This window comes from Triticum urartu, chromosome 4, assembly GCF_003073215.2.
Source record: "Triticum urartu cultivar G1812 chromosome 4, Tu2.1, whole genome shotgun sequence".
NCBI lineage: Eukaryota > Viridiplantae > Streptophyta > Magnoliopsida > Poales > Poaceae > Triticum > Triticum urartu.
This window is the reverse complement of record NC_053025.1, coordinates 451860813-451874867: the sequence shown is the minus strand read 5'-3', so window position 1 is coordinate 451874867 and position 14055 is coordinate 451860813. Positions and strand designations below refer to the sequence as shown.

Sequence of the window (14055 nt, the reverse complement as noted above, 5' to 3'; positions counted from 1 at the left end):
TTGGACAGACTCACCAATTGCCCTGAACTCTGACAGTAGGTCTCCAGAACATGCTGTAAGGAAGCTGCATTTAAAACATCCGCTTTCATAAGAATTAGAAAATCATTAGCAAATAAAAGGTGTGATACTGATGGTGCATTTTTGCACACTCTAAGTCCCTCTATGCCACCAGATTCTTCTTCATACTGCAATAAACTAGAAAGCCCTTCCGCACAGAGAAGGAATAGATAGGGAGAAAGTGGATCCCCTTGTCTAATGCCCCTGGTAGGGGTAAACGTGTCTGTCTCTTGAGAGTTAAACCTCACCTTGTATCTGACAGAACTGGCACAAGCCATCATTATTTCAATCCATTGCTCATGGAATCCCAATGTTAACATCATATCATGTAAGAAGGACCATTCCACCCTATCATAAGCTTTGTGCATGTCAAGTTTAACAGCACACAGTCCTGTCTGACCAGCCCTCTTGTTCTTAATCTTATGCACACATTCATAAGCAATTAATATATTATCAGTGATCATCCTCCCGGGAACGAAGGCACTTTGTGTAGGGGAAATTATCTCAGGCAAAATAACCTTCAGTCGTAAAGCCAGCATTTTGGAAATAATTTTGTAAAGCACATTACAGAGACTGATGGGTCGAAATTGAGTTACCAGCTCAGGTGCATCAGTTTTTGGAATCATCATAATGGTAGTATCATTCCATTCTGTCGGAATCTTCCTAGAATTGATAGCCAAAAGAACCTCCTGAGTAATTTCATCACCAATTATATGCCAATATTTTTAAAAAAAGATTGCATGTAAACCATCCGGACCCGGGGCCCAGGTCCCCAATACTGAAAACTGCCTTCCTCACATCCTCAACAGTGTACAGAGCCATTAAGAAGTCATTCATATGTTGAGATACCTTCCGCTGCACCTTCTGAAGAATACTAGGATCCGTATGCTGCACCTCTGATGTAAACAGGTGAGAAAAATAATCTAGGACACGAGAGTTCAGTTCTGGCATACCTTCCAACCAATTTCCATCCGCATCTTTTAGTTTCTTTACAAAGTTTTTCTTTCTTCTAGCAGAAGCAAAAGCTTGAAAGAAGCCTGTATTGCGGTCGCCCCCTTTCAACCAATTAGCTCTGGACCTTTGCATAACTTGTATTTCTTCCAATTCAAGCAAATATTCAATCAGTTCTGCCAACTCTTTCCTCTTTATTTCATTGTCATCAGACATTGGTCCAGCCATGACTTCTTTGAGATCCCGTTGGGCTTTCCGGAGTCTCTTTCTAGGTTTTTTGAGAACCCGCTGATCCCAATCATGAAACTGTGCATGCATCAGGTTAAGTTTCTCATAAATATTCGTAGCATTCGGTTCAGCTACTACCTTCGCCCATGCTTCTATTACAGCGGCATCGAACGTACTCTCTCGTAGCCATCTTGCTTCGAATGTCCTAGTCTAACCATTAGTCGCACCCTTCGCATGGAAATAGTAATCTGTATCAACAAGAAGAGGCCGGTGGTCTGAGTGATTTAATTCCGTATTTACCAGTGCAGTATGGGGGAAGATCGATGCCCAAGCATCATTTACCAGCCCTCTATCCAGTCGCGCACGAATTCTGCCTCGACGCCATGTGGATGGGTCTCCAATGTAACCCAAGTCTCGCAACTCACAGTTCCTTATTGCTTCCTGAAAAGCGTTCATATACTGGACTGGGCGAGGGTTCCCGCCATCCTTCTCTTGTAACGTACTAATCTCATTTAGGTCACCAATCAATAGCCACGGGAGATCATGGGCACTATGAAGCTGGCGCATACGATCACATGTCTTATATTTATCTTCCCACCGGAATTCACCATACATCCCGGTTAATCTCCAAGTTTGATTGGTCCCATCATTGACTTGAACATCTATATACATAGGATCAAGATCTAGCCTCTGTATATGAATCTCCTTCCAAAACATCAACAATCCACCTTTTCTTCCATCACTAGGGCAGACAAGCTTTTGATCCATCTTCAATCTTTTCCTCAAACACTCTGCCGGATAGCTGTCTAAATGAGTTTCTGATAAGAACATCACATCAGGAGCCCAGTTGCGCTGGACATCCACCAACGCACGTACTGCTGGGGCGTTTCCAAGGCCATTGCAGTCCCACGCCAATATCCTCATTTTTCTTTTCTCAACAAACAACCTCCACAAACTAGAACAGTCCAACACGGAATCACTCCATGATGGATTGTAGAGAAGTCATCCAACTTAAGAGTCAGATCTTACCAGCCATGTTCCTCCGAACTAGCGATGGAACAGATAAAAACGAATCTGCTGTAGCCCTGGAACCACGTAGGTAGAAGCTCACAGCAGATAGAGAAAACCAGCCACGACACCTCACGGGCGTCGTCTGGGACAATGATCGCCGGCCAACGCGCCGCCGCCCCGACAGCGGCCAGCGGCGGCCTGGCAAAACCCTAGTCGCCCTGGTAATCGCCTGTCCCAGAGAAAAAAACCAGTTTACATGATTGCCGCGTCCTATGCTGTGCATGTACAGCTAGCTAGTAGTGCATGTTGTGGGTTGGTTAGTATACGTGGTGGTAGTGGCACAAAACCATGGATGGTTTGTTTGCCTGGCTATGTGCATGCGTGGCCGAGTGTGTACTGACTGAGGAGATCCGCGGTGTGTTGCCGAGCCAGAGTTCGAGCTCCAGGAAAAAAACGCCCTTCGTGCCGCAATGACGTTCGCCGTCTAAAAAAATCAGTGTGCTCCCTCCTTCATCTTCGTCTGTGCGAGTGAGAGAGAGAGCTGTGTTAAATGATAGGCTTGATAGTTAGTTTGTATAGTTAGACGTGACACATAGGTCACGATATTGTGTGCGTGTGTATCTTGTAATCAAGGCAGGTTGTCAGGAAGATATTGATCCTATCTCTTATATAGCTTGGAGGATGGGTCAAGACTCCAACAACCTGCCGCCGCATGTACTCTTTGTGCTATATAAACACGCAGGCGTCCCTGCAACGACGCATACGCTTACCGCAAACTAGTTCCTTTTACATGGTATCAGAGCCTCTCTTGAGCTCATCCATGGCAACATCTTCAAGTACCTTCCCATCCTCTCCATTCGCACACGTCGTCTCGGAGAAACTCACCAAGGGCAACCAGGCGCTATGGCGGGAGACGGTGCTGTCCGCCATCCGCGGTGCTCAGATGCAGAAGTACCTCAACGTCGATCATCCGGTGCCGCCCATGGAGCTGGAGATCACGGACTCCGACGGGAAAACCAAGAAGAAGACCCCCAACCCGGGGTTCCAAACCTGGTATGCACAAGATCAGCAAGTTTTCTCATATCTTCTGACAACGCTGCCCCGTGAGATGGCAATTCAGGTCGCCACCTGCCACACCTCAGCCGAGCTGTGGAACACGGTCCAGGGGATGCTCTCCTCATAGACCCGTGCCGCGACCGTGAACGTGCGGATCGCCCTCGCCAATCTTCAAAAGGGAAACAACTCCATCACGGACTACGTCGGCAAGATCTGAACCCTCTGTGACGAACTTGTCACAGCAGGCAAAAGGGTGGACGAGGAGGACGTCGTCTCCCACATCCTGGCCGGGCTTGAAGAAGACTTCGACCCGGTGGTTTCAGCCATGTGCTCCCGTGTGGAGCCAGTCACCGTGCCAGAGCTGTACTCACAGCTCGTTAGCTTTGAGACACGGATGAATCTTCGCCACGAGGATCCCAGTCCTCGGCGATCGCGGTGACACGCGGGCGTGGTCGCGGCGGTGGTGACCGCGGCCGCGACAGACAAGGTGGCGGCAACTCTGGTGATGATCGCGGCCGTCCCTACACCAAGCAAAACGGTCGCGGTGGAGGCGGGAGGGGCAACTACAACAACTCTGCTCCTGCCCCCAAGGTGGTGCGCCAGATCTGTGGCAAGCCAGGCCACCCAGCCTGGAAGTGCTGGAAGCGCTATGATGAGTCGTGCCAGGGAGAAGAAGAGAAGTCTGCCAACATGGTGACCCCACAGTACGGGGTAGACTCCAACTGGTACCTGGATAGTGGCGCAACCGACCACATCACCGACGACCTGGAGAAGCTGACGGTGCGGGACAGGTACAGCGGCGGCGAACAGATCCATACTGCAAGCGGTTCAGGTATGGCTATTCACCACATTGGTTATTCAGCTATTCACACTCCCGATCGAGATCTCCACTTAAACAAAATCCTTCATGTTCCAGAAGCTAATAAAAGCCTAATTTCAGCTAGTCGACTTGCCACCGACAACAATACCTTCGTTGAAATTCATCCTCGATTTTTTCTTGTCAAGGAATAGGGTACGAGGAAGGTTCTACTTCGAGGCAGGGGTAGACGAGGTCTCTATCCTGTCAAACACGTGGGGGGAAACGCCAAGAAGCAAGTGCTAAGTGTCATCAAACTGTCCTCAGATAGGTGGCACCGGCGTTTAGGTCATCCTTCTTCAGTTATCATTAGAAAGATTGTTAGCAACAATAACCTCCCATGTGATAATTTGTTCAATAATGAGTTTGTATGTGATGCTTGCCAAAAAGGCAAAAGTCACCAGCTACCTTATCCAAAGTCAATAAGTGAATCAAAGTTTCCCTTAGAACTTGTTTTCTCTGATGTTTGGGGACCTGTTGTTGAAACAGTAGGGAGAAAGAAATTCTATGTAAGTTTCATAGATGATTTTAGCAAGTTCACGTGGATCTATCTCATTAAGCATAAGTCTGAAGTTTTCCAAAAATTTCATGACTTTCAAAACCTTGTTGAAAGGCAATTCAATCGCAAAATCCTTACTCTCCAAACAGACTGGGGTGGTGAGTACGAAAAACTCAACTCCTTTTTCACAAAAATTGGCATATCTCATCATGTTTCTTGCCCCTACGCTCATCAACAGAACGGCTCGGCAGAACGTAAACACCGGCATATAGTTGAGGTTGGTCTATCTCTTCTTGCCCAAGCTTGCATGCCCCTAAAGTTTTGGGATGAAGCCTTCATTGCTGCTACATACTTGATCAATCGTCTACCTAGTAAGGTTATCAACTTCGAAACTCCTCTTGAAAGATTGTATCATGAAAAACCCAACTATTCAGCTCTTAGAATCTTTGGTTGCGCTTGTTGGCCTAATCTTCGGCCATATAATAAGCACAAGTTTCAATTCAGATCTAAGCAATGTGTTTTTCTCGGATATAGCAATCTTCATAAGGGTTTCAAATGTCTTGATATCTCTACAGGACGTGTGTATATTTTCAGGGATGTAGTCTTTGACGAAAATATATTTCCCTTCTCCACTCTACATCCCAATGCCGGAGCCAGATTACGTTCTGAAATTCTCTTATTGCCGCCAGAACTCTTGAATCCAACTGATCAGGGGAGTGAAAATAGTACTGATGATCATTTGTGTGATAGCCTTACTAACAATGGTGGCAACGGTGGTAAAAAAACGCAGCCCCAAACCGTGATTTTATGCAGCAGCAATAGGTTCATATACAGCCAGGCGCAGGACACGAGGAGGATCCGCCTGCTGACGCTGATCCCGACGGATTTGGCGCAGAAAACGATCCCGAGGAGGATCTGGTGGCGCCACAGACGCTGCCCCCTCCAGATTCCGCGGCGGCCCACTCAGCGAGCGACACGTCGTCTGGGTCCTGTCCCCGGTCGGGCGGCGCGGTGGATTCCTCTCCCTCACGTGATAGTTGTCGCGGATCGAGTGGGGGCAGGGACCCTGTCACCCGAGGCAATGATGGTAGTCGGACGGTGGACCGCGTGCTGTCGGCTGGCGGTGGGTCGCTTTCTCCAGGCCCACAGGCGCGGGATCGGAGCCAGCCCAGGCGCGCAGCAGCCGAGGAGGATTCGTCTGCGCTGGCTCGGTCTGATCCAGTATGAGGTAGCGGATCGGGATCTTCTGCGCCTGTTGACTCTGCGCCACAGCATGTAACAACAAGATCACAAAAAGGTATTGTAAAGCCTTCAACATACAAGGATGGGACGGTCAGGTATGAAAGAAATTTCAAGTTTGCAAATTTTGCTTCCACTGGAGAACCACATAATTTGACCGAAGCGTTAAACAATGCAAGTTGGAAAAATGCTATGAATATTGAGTATGATGCACTCATGAAAAACCAAACGTGGCACTTAGTTCCTTGCAAGCAAGGGAGGAATGTTATAGATTGTAAATGGGTATATAAAATCAAGAAAAGACCTGATGGCACAATAGATAGATACAAGGCTAGGCTAGTAGCTAAAGGCTTTAAACAATGATATGGTATTGATTATGAGGACACCTTTAGTCCAGTTGTTAAAGCTGCTACTATCAGACTTGTTTTGTCTGTTGCTATTTCCAGGGGATGGAATCTTCGCCAATTGGATGTGCAGAATGCGTTCTTACACGGCGTTCTCGAAGAGGAAGTCTATATGAGACAACTGTTGGAAATATGCCCTAGAGGCAATAATAAAAGTATTATTATTATATTTCTTTGTTCATGATAATTGTCTTTATTCATGCTATAACTGTATTATCCGGAAATCGTAATACACGTGTGAATACATAGACCATAATATGTCCCTGGTAAGCCTCTAGTTGACTAGCTCGTTGATCAACAGATAGTCATGATTTCCTGGCTATGGACATTGATGTCATTGATAACGGGATCACATCATTAGGAGAATGATGTGATGGACAAGACCCAATCCTAAGCATAGCACAAAGATCGTGTAGTTCGTTTGCTAGAGCTTTTCCAATGTCAAGTATCTTTTCCTTTGACCATGAGATCGTGTAACTCCCGGATACCGTAGGAGTGCTTTGGGTGTATCAAACGTCACAACGTAACTGGGTGACTATAAAGGTGCATTACAGGTATCTCCGAAAGTGTCTGTTGGGTTGACACGGATCGAGACTGGGATTTGTCACTCCATATAACGGAGAGGTATCACTGGGCCCACTCGGTAATGCATCATCATTATGAGCTCAAGGTGACCAAGTGGTTGATCACGGGATCATGCATTACGGTACGAGTAAAGTGACTTGCCGGTAACGAGATTGAACAAGGTATTGGGATACCGACGATCGAGTCTCGGGTAAGTAACATACCGATTGACAAAGGGAATTGTATACGGGGTTGATTAATCCTCGACATCGTGGTTCATCCGATGAGATCATCGTGGAGCATGTGGGAGCCAACATGGGTATCCAGATCCCGCTGTTGGTTATTGACTGGAGAGTCGTCTCGGTCATGTCTGCTTGTCTCCCGAACCCGTAGGGTCTACACACTTAAGGTTCGGTGACGCTAGGGTTATGAAGATATGTATATGCAGTAATCCGAATGTTGTTCGGAGTCCCGGATGAGATCCCAGACGTCACGAGAAGTTCCGGAATGGTCCGGAGGTAAATAATTATATATAGGAAGTGTTGTTTCAGCCATCGGGACAAGTTTCGGGGTTATCGGTATTATACCGGGACCACCGGAGGGGTCCCGGGGGCCCACCGGGTGGGGCCACCTATCCCGGGGGGCCACATGGGCTGTAGGGGGTGCGCCTTGGCCTGTATGGGCCAAGGGCACCAGCCCCTATAGGCCCATGCGCCTAGGGTTTTCATATGGGAGGAGTCCCACTAGTGGAAGGCACCCCTGAGTGCCTTGGGGGGGAGGGAAACCTCCCCTGGCCGCCGCACCAAGGAGATTAGATCTCCTGGGCTGGCGCACCACCCCCCCTTGGCCCTCCTATATATAGTGGGGGAGAGGATGGATTTTATACCTTAGCCTTTGGTGCTTCCTCTCTCCCCGTTACGTCTCTCTCTCGTAGTATAGGCGAAGCCCTGCTACTGTGACGCCCTGCATCCATCACCACGCCGTCGTGCTGCTGGATCTTCATTAACCTCTCTTCCCCCCTTGCTGGATCAAGAAAGGAGGAGACGTCATCCGTTTCGTACGTGTGTTGAACGCGGAGGCATCGTCCGTTCGGTGCTAAGATCATCGGTGATTTGAATCACGTCGTGTTCGACTACATCATCCCCGTTCTTTGAACGCTTCCGCTCGCGATCTACAAGGTACGTAGATGCATCTAATCACTCGTTGCTAGATGAACTCCTAGATGGATCTTGGTGAAACCGTAGGAAAATTTTTGTTTTCTGCAACGTTCCGCAACAACAACCACCTGGGTTTGAAGATGGTTCTAAACCTAATCATGTGTGCAAGCTGGACAAGGCTTTATATGGTCTCAAACAAGCCCCTAGAGCTTGGTACTCGAGGCTAAGCACTAAACTACAACAACTTGGGTTTCGAGCTTCCAAGGGAGATACTTCTCTGTTCTTCTTTAAAAAAATGGAAAGGTGATAATATACATGTTAATTTATGTTCATGACATAATTGTTGCTAGTTCATCTTCAGAAGCCACCTCAGCATTGTTAAAACAGTTGAAAAATGAGTTTGCTCTTAAGGATCTAGGAGAGCTTCATTATTTCCTAGGAATTGAAGTTAAAAAGGTGCATGATGGTATAGTACTAACTCAAGAAAAATATGCCAGAGATGTAATCAAGCGTGTAGGTATGAAAGACTGCAAACCCTCCAACACACCCATGTCTACAACTGAAAAATTGTCATTGCATGAAGGAGTGTTGTTGAGTCCAGAGGAAGGAACAAAGTATAGAAGTATAGTTGGTGCACTTCAATATTTAACCTTAACAAGGCCAGATATTTCCTTCTCTGTTAACAAGGTTTGTCAGTTTCTACATGCTCCTACCACAGTACATTGGATAGCTGTAAAAAGGATTTTGAGGTATCTTCAAGGAAGTGTTGAAACAGGGCTGAGATTATGTAAGTCTTCTTCAACAGCAGTGAGTGCCTTTTCAGATGCTGATTGGGCTGGATGTCCTGATGATAGGAGGTCCACTGGTGGTTTTGCTATCTTTCTTGGTTCAAACCTCATATCCTGGAATGCAAAGAAACAAGCAACTGTGTCCCGATCAAGCACAGAAGCAGAGTATAAATCTCTGGCAAATGCAACTGCTGAGGTGATGTGGATAGAAACTTTGCTTAATGAATTGGGCATTGGGAGGTCACATGTCTCTCAGTTGTGGTGTGATAATCTTGGAGCAACTTATCTTTCTGCAAATCCTGTATTTCATGCAAGAACAAAGCATATAGAAATTGATTATCATTTTTGTTCAAGAAAGAGTTGCACAGAAACTGTTGGAAGTACGGTTCATTCCAACAGGTGATCAAGTTGCTGATGGTTTTACAAAACCCTTGCAAGCTCGACAACTTCAAGCCTTCAAGAATAATCTAAACCTTCACATGTTGCGATTGAGGGAGGATGTTAAATGATAGGCTTGATGTTAGTTTGTATAGTTAGACGTGACACATAGGTCACGATATTGTGTGCGTGTGTATCTTGTAATCAAGGCAGGTTGTTAGGAAGGTATTGATCCTATCTCTTGTATAGCTTGGAGGATGAGTCAAGACTCCAACAACCTACCGCCGCATGTACTCTTTGTGTTATATAAACACGCACGCGTCCCTGCAATGACGCATACGCTTACCACAAACTAGTTCCTTTTACAAGCTGGTCCGGGGTATATATGTCCAAACACTGCTGTCATCCATCATCGAGTGCCATTCCAGGACCTCGCCACTCTGGGAAGGGCAGGAGCAAGGTGGAGATCGCCGCCTGCCGACGCGGCATCTGAGGAGGTCACTGGATGTGATTGGTGTTTTATGTAGGCAGATTGTGATTTGTGAATCTGCTGAGCATAAGTATTCTACGTACGATATTAGGAAAAAAGGAGTGGAAAGGAAAGTCTGTTTGTGATTTGTGATTTGATTCGTGATTTCTTAATCTACAAGCAGGCAAGGAAACTAGCAAAGGAATCCTCGATGAGCCAGACTTGTCACATATACACCGAGCATCACATAAATAGAGTCAATTCTTGTGACCAGTGGCGTAGCTAGGGGGTGGCCAGGGTGGTCCATGGATCACCCTGGAATTCCCCCATAGCTTATGTATAGTGTAGTAAAAACATTTCGTTTAAAATAAAACAAAATTTGTGTAAATATTTCTATTACCGGACCACCCTGACAAATCGGGCTGGCTACGCCACTGCTTGTGACTAGCGTGCATCACGGTGAAGAACCGATCGTCGTTTCTCTACGAGATTTTCTCTCCGTCTCGATCTCGAAAGCAAGCGATGGAAGTGACGGGGGACACGACGCCGTCCTGCTCCGGCGGCCTGGCGGCGCTCGCGGCCAGCCTCGCAAGCCGCCTCGCCATCACGGTGAAGAACCGATCGTCGTTTCTCTACGCGGTTCTCTTTCCGTCTCAAAAGCAGGCGATGGAAGCGACGGGTGTGCCCTACTGTAGAGTGACGGGGGACACGACGCCGTCCTGCTCCGGCGGCCTGGCGGCGCTGGCCGCCAGCCTCGTGAGCCGCCTCGCCGAGGACGACAACGCGGGGAGCAGCAACCTGGTGTTATCGCCGCTGTCCATCTACGCGGCGCTCGCGCTCCTGGCCGCCGGCGCCCGGGGCGCCACCCAGGACGAGATACTCGGCGTCCTCGGCGCGCCGTCCCGCGCCGCGCTGGACGAGTTCCTCTCCGGCGTGGCGGAGGACGCGCTCGAGGACCACTCCGAGTCCGGCGGGCCGCGCGTCGCGTTCGCGTGCGGCGTCTGGACCGACCTCACCTGCCCGCTGAAGCCAGCCTACCGCCACGCCGCCGCGAGCGCGTACAAGGCGGACGCCAACACCGTCGACTTCCGCGACAATCCGGAGGCGGCACGGGGTCAGATCAACGCGTGGGTGGCGCAGGCCACGGGTAACCTGATCGGCTCCGTCCTTGGCCCGGGATCCATAACGCCGTACACCCGCGTCGTGCTCGGCAACGCTATATACTTCAAGGGCGAGTGGGAGGATCCGTTCTACAAGGAGGCCACCGCCAACAAGCTGTTCCACCGTCTCGACGGCCGCACCGTCGACGTGCCCTTCATGCAGAGATGGAGCTCCCAGTTCATCGCCGTGCACAAAGGGTTCAAGGTGCTCAAACTCCGGTACCAAATGGCTCAAGGGCAAGATAATCCGTCCGTCGAGTCACAGTCTCGATCTCTCCGGTACCAAATGGCTCAAGGGCAAGGTAATTCGTCCGTCGAGTCACAGTCTCGATCCTTCCCCTCGCGGGTCATACTAATGCATGCATAACATCTGGCTAACTTGTTGACAGGACGGCACGCCGATCGTAACAAGCGCACACAGTTTTCTATGTGCATCTTCCTCCCTGACGCCTTCGACGGCTTACCGAACCTGGTCGACACCATAGCATCCCAACCTGGCTTCCTGCACAGGCACCTACCCAAGAGGAAGATCGAGGTTAGGGAGTTGCGGGTGCCCAAGTTCAAGCTGTCCTTCCACAGCAGCGTCGTCGCCATTCTGAAGAAGCTCGAGCTTCAGTTGCCGTTCAGCGACCAAGCCGATCTGTCTGACATGGTGGAGCGTGATGGATCTGACTTGCCATTGGTCCTGAGTGATGTCATCCACAAGGCGGTCATCGAGGTAAACGAAGAGGGCACCGTAGCTGCTGCCGTCTCCATGATGTATGTGGACATAGGATCTTCTGTCACGCGGCGGCCGCCGCCGCCGCCTCCTGTGGATTTTGTAGCCGACCACCCGTTTGCGTACTTCATAGTGGAGGAGGCGACCGACGCAGTTGTCTTTGCGGGGCACGTTCTCGACCCGTCCAACGAGGACTAGGTCGTCTTAGTGACTCAGGCTCATACTTTTGTTTTTTGTTCCCGTGATGAATGATGATTTTGCTTTGATTTGGATCCGGATCCTGGTTGGCGTAACAATAATGATGTGGTTTCACGTTGTTTTTTCTATATGATTATTATGTGAATGTACTCTGTTCCTTTTGTTTCATTTGATTTTCAAGAGAGGAACTGTGTGCATGGCAGTCATTCAAGTAGTAGCTTTGAAGCGTTTAATTCCACCATGTCACACGGGCGAGCAGCGGAGCTAGGCATGCGGGAGATGTAGGGGATTTTCCCCCCGCTGTGGGGTGGGGCGTTGCGCTAGGCGAGAGGGCCGGCCCACTCCATGCGACCCAAGAGCGCGATCTAGCGGCACGGGGGACCGCCCCGATCAGGGCTTCCGAGCAGTGGACCGAAGCCTGGCATTGGATAGCCTAAACATGCAAATGACAATTTCATAAACACCTTTCTCTATTCACCAAATGTTCTTTGGAGATAACAGCTCTATAAGGGAAACCCACATACCTTAGGGAGAAAGTGAAGCTTACTGCCTTTGATAAATACATAGTTGAACAGAATCTATTTTGCGGAAATAGCACAACTTCTCTAAATAGGAAAGATGCCGATTTCATAAATAATGATGGTGTGGCACATATAACATTGGTGATATACAAACTCACAACTTCCCAACCTACAAAACCGTATCCATAACAGAGATCAAAGATCAAAATATAACGAACCTATTAACTTGAAAAAAAAGATCAAAAAGTATCTGCCTCATGATAGTGATTGCATTCTGAAGCTTTGAAGCCTAAAAACTATCGGTACAGTGTAACCAATCAGAGATAGTTGCCGGGCATTCATATCACTCCCATAATCCATAACATAACTTTAGCTTGCATGATTGCATTGCACCCAGCCCTGCTGGCTGCTGTCTTCTTCTATAAGCTCCGATGTGCCTAATCCAAATAACAATTATCTTTGGATTAAGGAAAAATGTCACATGCAAGACGGTATAGAAAAGTAAACCAGATATCATACGTCACGAACGTCAATTCCATCCAAGTAAGATGTGTACAATAGGATCATCCTCATAATTCATCAATCAGATGTTTCAGGTGCATTAACTTGAGACATCCTATCTGAGTAGTCAAGTAGAGATTTGTAAATTGCCATGTTGGTTGTTGGCTGTAAAGAGCAAAAGCAGCTGCATTCAGTCAAGAGTATTAGGACAAAATCCTTATGAACGGGGATATTGTAGTATCACTGAATGATTGTAAACAGTAACCGAAACTTGCATCGAGTAGTCAAGTAGAGACTTCAGACCACCCTTGTTATAAAGAGTGAAAGTAGGTGCATTCAGCCCAGCGTATTAGGACAAAATTATTATGAACAGTATATCGTAGTGAATGATTTTATAAATAGTAGTAGTAACTATGCCATGCATCCATCACTTCAAGAAATTGCTGCTGTCGAAATCATCAATTTGATCAATTTCTTCTGTAACCAGGAATAGATAATTGCATGTATAATAAAATGAAAATGATTGAATGGACACGTCCAGCTCGCTAAGCCTATGACAATAAGGCTATTCTACTACCAAACAGGAGGTGTCAGATCTGTTGGCGAGGATTCACTTCCGTTGTGGTGACAATAAGGTAATCTTACTGCCTCTAGTAAACTTGCAGACATGAAGCGTGCCACAACAACTATCTTCGGATTCTAAAATAAATATGCACTACGTATCAATTAGAGTATATCTAGCACCTGCATCCAGAGAAAACTTCAGGAATGAAGGGCCACTATTTTTACTGAATCGTGTTTACTATAACCAGAAGGGCTCTTACATCATAGGTTGAAAAACTATTTATCCTGGTCACATAAGAATTACAATACTACAGCACTCCATAAATTCCAGAACATATAATCTCAAGGAATTCATTTCACTGCACTATTACTCAGCAAGCCAGCATGCATTTTAAACTTGCAAGACCATAATCAGCAGGTGCAATGAGAGGCAGAGAGCTTGTAGTCAATGAACCCGACAATGAGATATGAATATCAAACCAATGTTTCATTCAAGTGAGACCTGCAACTCCATTTAACACGCCAAGCAGGAGAGGAGAGGGCACCCTAGCTCTTGCTTCTTCCTTTTTCCAATGCAGAGCAACTTCCTGTCTGATCCACCATCACAATTTTGAAAGGACCAGGACGGTGGTCCATCAGGTCTTAGTGCATTGTGTGATACTGAAGTTGCATTTCGAAAAGAACCAACAACAACAGATATCAAAGATTAAGCCAGAATGCCAGATCCATCTTGTAT

At 47.5% G+C, this 14055-nt stretch overlaps 1 pseudogene; it reads left to right on the top strand.

Moving 5' to 3' along the window:
• Window positions 1-10179: 10179 nt before the first annotated feature.
• On the top strand, window positions 10180-11733 carry LOC125554793 (annotated as a pseudogene).
• Window positions 11734-14055: the final 2322 nt, after the last annotated feature.